Genomic DNA, 10,524 nt, shown 5'->3' with positions numbered 1-10,524 from the left:
TATACTAAGGGCAGCAAAAAAGTGAGTTAAGAAAGAAGGAAGGGACGGAACGAAGGAGAGAGGGGGGCAAGAAGAAAGAGAAAGAAAGATGGATGGAAGGAGAGTAAACTAATTAAAAGAAACATGATAGAGAGGAAAACAGTAAACTGATTAAAAGCAACATGACAGAGAGGAAAATGTCATACAAAGTAACAGTGTTTCCCCAACAACATAGGACATCAGGTGTTGGTACCTGAATATCAAAGCACTGTTTAAAAATCCAGGCCAATTCAAACTGGGCAAGTGGTAGATACTCTCTATCTTGTGTCTACCTCTCTCTTGCTCTCCCTCTCTCTCTCTCCAAAAGCACACCAGCTCTGGTCCTAGCCACCTTGGAGCAGGTGCTGATCATGGACTCAAAACTCCTTCCCTTCTCTCTCACCTCTTTCTCCACTCTCACCCACACACACAATGGTGCTCCATCCAAACACAAACAGGGAGAAGAAAGGTAGGTGTGAAAGCAATGAAGTTGTAGTAGAAGTAAAAGGAAGCCTTTAGTAAATCAGCAGATTTGGATAGGGGGATGGAGAAACTGTTAATAAAATATATATCACACCAGATGAAGTTTAGTATTGCATGTATAATGAACAGGAAAATATTCTCAGCCTTTAAGTACTCTCTGAAGTGCTCTGAAGAGCTTGGGCAAACTTGTGTTTTATGCAAATCAAAGCTGTCTATTTAAAATGCATCATCATCTTAATCACAAATAGTAAAGCAAAAGTCAGACTGAAGAAAGCACATTGTCTCTGGGGGAAAAGAGGGAGGAATATTAGTAATATCTTCCTAGTTCAATTATTTTAGGTACAAATCACTTTATAGAGTTGTTGATATTCCATGTTTTTGAAAAAGGGGTGGCCACAAGTAAAGTGCATATAAAAGTAAAAATCAGTTTGAAGGAACTGAATAGCTTGCTTATTTCTCTAAAGAGAATTCAGCCACATTTGCTTAGTGAGTAAAAATGAATTTTTTTTTTTATTACAAGTAACTGCTTCTTTCTAAATTTACAAGTTTTCCCAAGGATCTTTATGTGAGAATGCAGAAATCCCTTTTAAAAATCTTCTTAAAAAGTTTAAAAGGAGTATTTGACAAAATATACAGCAAACAAAAGTACATGTATATCTAGTGCTAAATATGCTAAAAGCAATAGATTACTTAATATAAAATCTATAGTTTCTCATTAGTTTAATGAATCTAATTCACTAATTCATGCATACATGTATTCATTCATCCATATATCCATTCATCATCCATCCACTCAACATCTACCAAATGCCTATTTTTCTCAGATTCTACAGGAATATATCTAAATTTCAGAGGCCAAAATGATCACATTATTCCAATAGATATAACACAGCACCTTCTTGAAATGTACTGTTTTCCTCAATTAGTGATATATATTTTATCAGCAAAGTGTATAGCAAATTCATCTACCTCTTTTGTTTTCTACTACCACTACCCTAGACAGCAGTGCAAACAGTTCTCTTCCATAGTAGCCTAATTTTTCTTTCTACTAATCTTTTTCAGGTTTACCCCTCCATGTCCACCCAGTCACTATATTCTTAACCAATTCACTGCAAAGCAGCAAAGAGTAGTAAACATAAGATTTCAATCTGCTCTGGGCGCCTGGGTGGCTCAGTTGGTTAAGCGACTGCCTTCGGCTCAGGTTATGATCCTGGAGTCCCGGGATCGAGTCCCACATCGGGCTCCCCGCTCAGTGGGGGGTCTGCTTCTCCCTCTGACCCTCTTCCCTCTCGTGCTCTCTGTGTCTCATTTTCTCTCTCAAATAAATCTTCAAAAAAAAAAAAAATTTCATTCTGGTCATGTCACTCCTCCACATATAACCATTCATTGCCTTCCTATTGTACAATTTTTTTTTGCATTTGCAAAGCCCATAACACAGTCTTCTAGGGTTAAACCCTCATGACTGAGATGTTATAAACTTTATAAAGTTAGCAACTTTCATCTGCTTAGTTATCTTCACATAAGCAGAACCAAGTATTGTCTTAAATTTTAGATACTTAGTCCCTATGTTTTAATTGAATGAATGGAATATGTAAGACCAATATTATTATCCTCAATTCAAGGTACTAAAAACATATGCCAATGGAAAGTTAGTGGCAGAGTGAGGAGGGACGACCCAGGATTTAGGGTATGGTATTTAAAAGTACAGTATTGGAAAGAAAGGAAGACATAAAGGGTGTAATGAGATGGCGGCACCATTCACAGGAGGTGTGGAAGTCTAGGAGAAAAAAAGTGGGTGGAAACAAAATTAAAAGCTCAGTTTTATGTATTTATAAGATACTTAAGTGAAGCTGTCAAGTAGGTCCTTGATTATGCAAATGAAGCTGATAAGAGAGATCAAATAGATGTATGTGATATATATATATGTACTCAATGTCATCAAAGTACAGGAGGGAACACACCTAAGAAAATAATAGAGAAAAAAACTGCAATGGACTCCAAATGAAATAACTACACCATATAGAGGTCAGAGAGAAATGGAGGGTTATGATGAAGATTAAGCACAAGTGTTCAGAGGTAAGGAGAGGAAAACCTAGTAGGATGAGGTGATAGGAAGAACGCTTAGAGACATGAACAGTCAATTATGTCAGATATTGATGAATGTCATTCAGGTAAAACAAAAATGTCTCTTGTGGATCTGACAGAATGAAGCTATCAATGATTTTGACATGAACAGCTTTATCAGATTAAAGGAGGAGGTGGTGGGGAGGTTTTGTTAATGTCTTTGCTTAGGTGAAAGGTATTACAGTTTGCTATTTGGAATGATGTGAGCAAAGGAGGAAGACTATTGATGCCAGGGTAATCCAAGAATGATGCCTTTAGGTTATGAAGATTAGATATAAATGCATTGGCTAGAATATACCAGATGCTCAATAAATGGTAGCTACTAATCTTTTATCAGAAAGAGTAAATATCATTGTACTAAGTCTTAATATGTATTGTTTGTGGTAAAATGAAACACTCCTTTTGTTACGTTTTTGCTTACCTCAATCTTAATAAAATAGACTATTGATTCTCAGGTCATCCCAACTGAAAAATAAGATTAGAGCCATAAAATAGCAGTTCACTGACACTCTCCCATCCCTTCTAGGCCAAATCTAGTCTGCTACTTGTTTCTCCTAAGTTGTTCTAGAAATCACAAAGGGATGATTCATCCAAGGATTAACTAATTGTCTTGGATACCAGATGGCGTCTGCTCTTCTCTGTTCCTTCAGAAATGCCTCTATCCTCACTATATCCAAAAGGGGAGCTGTGTGACCAAAGCTGCTACCTACCAAGTGCATCACTCATTCCTCAGAAGCAGTGATCAACAGTGTTAATCTCGGCTTGCAATGCCTAACATTGAAGACAATGGGGCATCACAGCTGGCACACTCACCGTTGCCAGCTACCACTGTAATTGCTGCATCTGTCATTGCTAATCCTGCCACCATATTTGCCAATGCCTTTTCCAGTGACCTCAGTAATATTCCCAATGTGCCTTGCTCTGTCCCAGGAGTGTTGTAGAGTAGTATTCACTTAGCTCTTATTTGTCCTTTCATTATCACCTTCTCCCTTAGGAAATCAGTTGTGAATTCAGTGAGGCTGGAGCTATGGATAATGTGCCACTCTCACCATTACTGACCTTTTCAAATGCTCACTTTCCCTTGCTTAATTTTACTCATTCCTTCTCTTTTGGGGGGTTGGGGGAATGGCGTGGTGGGTGGTGGTGGTAGTAGAGATTCTTATTATATGAATGATCTGCTTCAGACTAAACCATTCATATCAGGATTTTTCTAGCATGGGCACAAAATAGGTCCCTGTTATCATTTTGCAAAACCATTTGGTGACAACACTAGACTTGTTTTTTTTATATATTCTGTATTATACTTGAGAGAAAAATGCAAATGAATGGTTAATATGTAATTTAAGGGGAAGGGATCAGAGATGGTTTCCTTTTATAAATTTAAAACATCAGTAAATTAATTTATAAAAGTTACCTCCAGTCTAAGTCTAGTTCTAAAATAACCTGTGGTTCCTCATAGGCTTTCCTCAAACCCAAGGTCAAAAAAGCAATTTAAAAGTCAGATGCATTCTGGCCCAATTTCCTAATTCAAAAAATTTTTTAAATGTTTTCTTTTTTTTTAGTACTTCTTTGAAGTCACGACAGTGTTAGCACGGGTTTAGTAATCATAATAATCAAGTACTTATTTCCCAAAGATTCTGTTTTGGATGTCAGTTGGCAAAGATCCCATATGATGGTAATGATGATAATGGACCTGCACCTGGTACATATTAGAGGCTTAATATTTTAGAAATTGGCATGTGAATGATAACCACTTTTTCATGAAGTACTAAAAAACATATTATCATATATCACCTGATTTGATTCATAAAACGATCTCGTTAGAAGAGGAGGAATTCTCAATCTCACTTCAATGAAGAGGCCTAGAGTAATTAAGAGATTTGCCCACTGACCCCACAGCTAATAAAATAATTGAAAGAAAGGACTACAGTCCCAGCCTCTTTGCTTATTCTTTAATTCTTTCCTAAAGTGGTTTCTCTTTATTATGGAAATACATGTTTTAAGATAAGTTGGTGGAGGCTTTACCATTGGGCTTTGGTGACCCACCTGTGCCAATTCTGACTTAAAGATCTCATTTGATTACCCAGATTCTTCTCAAAGTATGCTTGTCCTTCAGAAACTAGTTAAATAAAGTGAATCTGGATTTCTTTACCATGAGGTTTAAGTGTTTTGATTGACAAGCATCAACTCTGCTACTTTGACAAGTACACTCTTGACAAGCCAATTCTTAAACTGTTATTTAGTGTCAACAAGTTGTTTCAATAGGTGAATTTTTATTGTGCGAAAGGCAAGGGGGACAGCTCAATGCATGTGAGACTATTAGGAAACAGTTGACAAATCTATTTTTCCACCCACAGAAATAGGTGGCTCTGTGATGGGTAGCACAATGGACTTCGATTTTTTCATCCACAAAAAAATGAGAGATCCCTAACCGTTGTAATATACTTGGCAAATATATTAGTGACAGATATACTTTTAATAAAAAGATCTCTACCCACATCACAGGAAGAAACATGGTGGTTTTCTTAAAACATGAGTCAGCAAAAGTGAAAATTTATTTGCTGCTTCAAGACAAAGTCTAGATATAGCAAAAAATTCAAGGGCTATGCTATCCTTACTACTTAAATTGTATTAAAAAAAATAATAGTAGTTATCACCAGGGATCTTGTTAAAATGCAGACTCCCAGGTCTCCCAATTAAAACTCTTCAATTAGAATTTGTATTTTAACAAGATTCTCCAAGCAGTTTCTATGCAGACTAACAATGTGAGAAATAATGATCTAGACTCAGAGAAACCTCACAGATCATCAGCAGGTAATCCATTCTTTTCAATACAGGGTTCTAAAATCAAGTATTTGATGAATTAACCAATTTATTCTTTCAACAAATATATGTTTAGTTTATGTTGTGATCAAAAAAAACACTCATAGTAACTGCTCTTATGGTACTTTCAAATTAAGGAATAGACAGAACCTGAAGAAGAAAAGTGATAAATGTTTCTAAAGAGAAAATGCAGGCTGTGAAAGTTATAAAACTACACTAGAGAAATGATTCTAAAATTTGAGTGTATCTACTAGTCACCTAGAGAGCTTGTTAAAACACAGATTTTGGGGCCTCAGCCCCACACCCCATGCCCCTAGAGCATGTGAATCAGCAGTTCTAGGTTGCTGTCCAATAATTTGCATTTCTATCAAGCTTACCAGTAAGGCAGATGCTGCCAATCCAATGACTATGCTCTGCATATAAAGGATATAGAGTGTAACAGTAGTCATCCCTACAAAAGTAAACACTGAGTTGACCCGAAGCTAAGAAAGTAACTAGTTCAATAGTGAGGTAATTAGTAGCAGAGAGATTTAACATGTGTGAGAACTGTGAGGTGAAAGAGGCAAGAGGAAAAAAACAAGAAAATAAGAAAAGCACTGAGAGAGGAAGAAAGTATAGAGGAAAGAGCATCACTGATTCAAGAAAGTAAAAAAAAAAGAAGTCCAGTGCACCTGGAATGTAGAGACCTAAAAGAAGAGATTTAACAAGTGAGACAAGAACTCAACCATGAAGAGTCTTGTAATCTATTAGACTGATTTTTGGTTTTTAGCATAAGGACCTATGTAAAACTCTAAAGTGTTCTAAGCATAAAAATTATATAATCAATTCATAGTTTTTAGATTTTTCTGATAGAAAATGCGGGGGCTGGGGCCAAATGCTGTCTTCTGGAAAGAGGTAAGGGTGGCTTAGTTTAAAGTGATGGTGGTAGTGGACAGAAACCACTGAAAACTCAGTTGGATAGCTTTACCGAGTTCTAATTCACCTTTGTTATACACAGATTGTGGTGCCATGGCAGTCTTAAAGACAATGGCCTGAATTTCTTGTGTGGGTTCTTGGTTCTGAAGAAAGTAGAGCAAACCTTATGCCAAAGTAAATTGTGTTTGTCTGTTTTGATCTGCCTGGGGGCTCCCTGAAGGACTGACACAAGGAGCTTGCCTTTGTTTTGCCCAACTGGGAGTACTTCATTGGTAAAGAAGCAACTTTAGGGAGGAAATTCCTCAAAACATTTGAAGCAAATGAATTGAGCCTCTGCCACCTGGGGCAAAGGGTAAACTTTGTGACAAACAATAGACAAGCTGAAGGCCTTGGAGAAAAAGTTGGGAGTAAGGTATTTTGTGGATTAAGATCTCTGAAAAACTCCCAGATATATAAAGGCATTTAGAAAACCAACAAATATAAAAAGGGTAGAATGAACGCTCAGAAAAGACCTGAACAGTCATTAACCTTTCAACTCTGGCTGAAATTTAGTTTCAGCACAAGCAGAAAATGAAATGGCTGAAGCAGAATTGTGAATAACCTGGCTAAATCTTTGAAGGAATGTCTCCAAACAGAGCCAATTGGGAAAAAAAAAAAATTCATTTTCTAATTTTGTTCTTAGATGTAGAAATTTAAGAAAATCTATCAGACATATACAGAACATTCTATCTAACAGAATAGACATTCTTCTTAAATGCATATGGAACATTTTCTAGGATATTCTAGGATAGACAGTAAGTCTAAAGAAATTCAACATTAGAATCATACCAGGTATCTTATCAGATCACAAAAAAAAGCACCTTCATAAATTTAAAATAGAAATCATGCAATGTATGCTCTCAGACCATGCTGGAATTAAATTAGAAATCAGTAACAGAAAAATAACTGGAAAATACCAAAATGTATAAATAATATTCATAGAAAACACATGGGTCAAAGAAGAAATCAAGACAAATGTAAAAAAAAGATTTGGAACTGAAGTTAAATGAAAACACAATTTATAAAAATCTGTGCAATAGCAAAAGCAGTACCTAAAGGCTAAATTTACAGCACTGAATTCGTGTACCCAAAAATAAGGAAGACTAAATCAAAAATATAAGTTTGTACCTTAAGAAACTATAAAAAGAAGAGAAAATTAAACTCAAAGTAAGCAGAAGAAAAGAATAAAAATAAGAGCAAAAAATAAATGAAATTGAAAATAGGAGATCACTAGAGAAAAATCAGTGAAACCAAATACTGGTTCTTTGGGAAGATCAACAAAATTGATATAACTCAAGTCAGGATAAATAAGAAAAAAAGAACATGAATTACTAATATCACAAATGAAAGAAGGGACACCACTACAGATGCCACAGACATTTAAAAAATGATAAAGGAATACTATGAAACACTATGTCCACAAATTTGATAACCTAGATTAAATGGATCAATTCCTTAGAAGACATAATTTTCAAAACTCACAGAAGGAATCATCCGGATAGGATCATATCTATTAAAGAAAATGAATCAAGAATTGATAACCTTCTAAAACAAAATACCAGAACCACATGAATTTAATGGCAAATTCTACCAAACATTTAAGGAAGAAATTGTACTGATTCTCTGTATCTTTCAGAGGATAGAAACAGAGATAATACTTCCTAACTCATTCTGTGAAACCAGCATTACTCTAATACCAGAACCAGGCAAAGACATTATAGAAAAAGAAAACTACAGCCCATAAATAGAAAAATCTTCCACAAAATATTAGCAAATCAAATTCAACAATGTGTAAAAACAATTATACACTATGACCAAGTGGTGTCTAACCCTAGTTAGACCTAGTAGGCAATTCTGGTCCAACATCTGAAAATCAATTAATGTCACCCATAACATCAATAGGCTAAAAAGGAAAAAAAAATCACGATTATATCAATATATGCACAAAAATCATTTGATAAAATCCATATCCCATTCATGTTAAAACTCTCAGAAATCTACGACTAGAGGGAAAATTTCTCAACTTCATTTTTTAAAAACCTACAAAAAAACCTCCACAAAAACCCCTACAGCTAACACACTTGGTGAGAAACTCAGTTTTCCAACTTAGCTCAGGTACAAGGATGTCCCTTCTCACCACTGCTTTTCAATATATTGGGAGTCCTTGGTAATGTAGTAAGAAGAAAATAAAAGGTATGTGGATTGGGAAGAAAGAAATAAAACTGTCTTGTTCTCAGATGACATGATTACCTATGTAGAAAATCTGACAGTATCAACAAAAAAAAGTCCCAACAAAAAATAAAACGATCATAGCAAGGTTGCAAGATACAAGGTTAACATGCAAAAGCCAATCACGTTTCTATATACCAGCAACAAATGAGTGGAATTTGAAATTAAAAATACAATACAAAGAAATCTAATAAAGTATGTGAAATTCTGTATGAGGAAAAATACAAAACTTTGGCAGTTTCTTACAAAACCAATCATACTCCTACCATATTATCTAGCAATTGCTTTCCTTGGTATTTACCCAAAGGAGCTGAAAACTTATGTCCATACCATAACCTACACATAGCTATCTATAACAGCTTGATTCACAATTGCCAAAACTTGGAAATAGCAAGGATGCCCTCCAATAGGTGTATGGACAAATAAACCGGCACATCCAGAGAATGCAGTATTAATCATCACTAAAAGGTAATGAGCTATCAAGCCATGAAAAGACATGAAGGAATTATAAATGCCTATTATAACATGTAAAAAACCAATGTGAAAAGAATATATACTGCATGATTCCAACTATATGACATTTTGGAAAAAGCAAAACTATTGAGACATTAAAAATATCAGTGGTTACCAGGGGCTAGGGAGGAGGAAAGGGATAAACAGTCAGGGCACAGAGAAGTTTTAGGGCAGCAAAAATACTTTGTGTGATGCCATAATAATGGATACATGTCATTAACACATTTATCCAAACCCACAGAATATAAAACACCAAGAGTGAACCATAATGTGAATTATGGACTTTGAGTGATCATTACGTGTCAGTGTAGGTTCATTAGTTGTACCAAATGTACCACTCTGGTGGGGAATATCAATAATGGGGAGGTTAGTAATGTGGGTGGGGGATGTATGGGAAATATTTTTACCTTCTCAATTGTGCTATGAACCTGAAACTGCTCTAAAAATATAAAGCTTTAATAAAATAAAATTTTAAAAAGAAAATCAGGAAACAATTTTATTTACAATAGCATCAAAAATTAAAACAGGGGTGCCTGGGTGGCTCAGTCGTTAAGCATCTGCCTTCGGCTCAGGTCATGATCCCAGGGTCCTGGGATCAAGCCCCGCATCGGGCTCCCTGCTCGGTGGGAAGCCTGCTTCTTCCTCTCCCACTCCCCCTGCTTGTGTTCCCTCTCTGAGTCTCTCTCTGTCAAATAAATAAATAAAATCTTAAGAAAATAATTAAAATAATCAGGGATGAATTTAATTAAGGAAGTATGACTTGTATACTGAAAACTATAAAACATTGCAGGTAGAAATTAAAGAAGCCCTAAGTAAACAGTAAGACATCATGTATTCATGAATTGTATGACTTAAAACCTAAGATAGCAATGCTCCCCCAAAGTGATATAAAGATTCAATGCAACCCCTATCAAAACTCCAATGACTTATTTTACTATTTACCTATTTTAAGCCTTACTACAAATGTGAACAAAACTGTGCAGCACCATCATAAGGATGAACATATAGATTAGGGGAATAGAATTGAGATTCTAGAAATAAGCTATATATCTGTGGTCTACTGATTTTGACAAAGGTATCAATGTTATTTAGTGGAGAAAAAGCAGCATCTTCAACAAATAATGTTCAAATGGATATCCACATACAAAAGAATAAATCTGAACCCTCACCTCACATTATTACAGTTAACTCAAAAATAAATCAAAGATCTAATTATGAGAGCTAAACCTATAAAACTCCTAGAACACATATGGGCATTTCTCATTCTTGTATTTGACTGTGGTTTAATAGATCTAACACCAAAACCATGAGCCACCAAGTAAAAAACAGATAAATTTGACTTTATCAAAACTAAAATTTTATACATGAAAGGACATCATA

The sequence above is a fragment of the Neomonachus schauinslandi genome, chromosome 13 (assembly GCF_002201575.2).
Source record: "Neomonachus schauinslandi chromosome 13, ASM220157v2, whole genome shotgun sequence".
NCBI lineage: Eukaryota > Metazoa > Chordata > Mammalia > Carnivora > Phocidae > Neomonachus > Neomonachus schauinslandi.
This window is presented reverse-complemented; position numbering follows the sequence as displayed.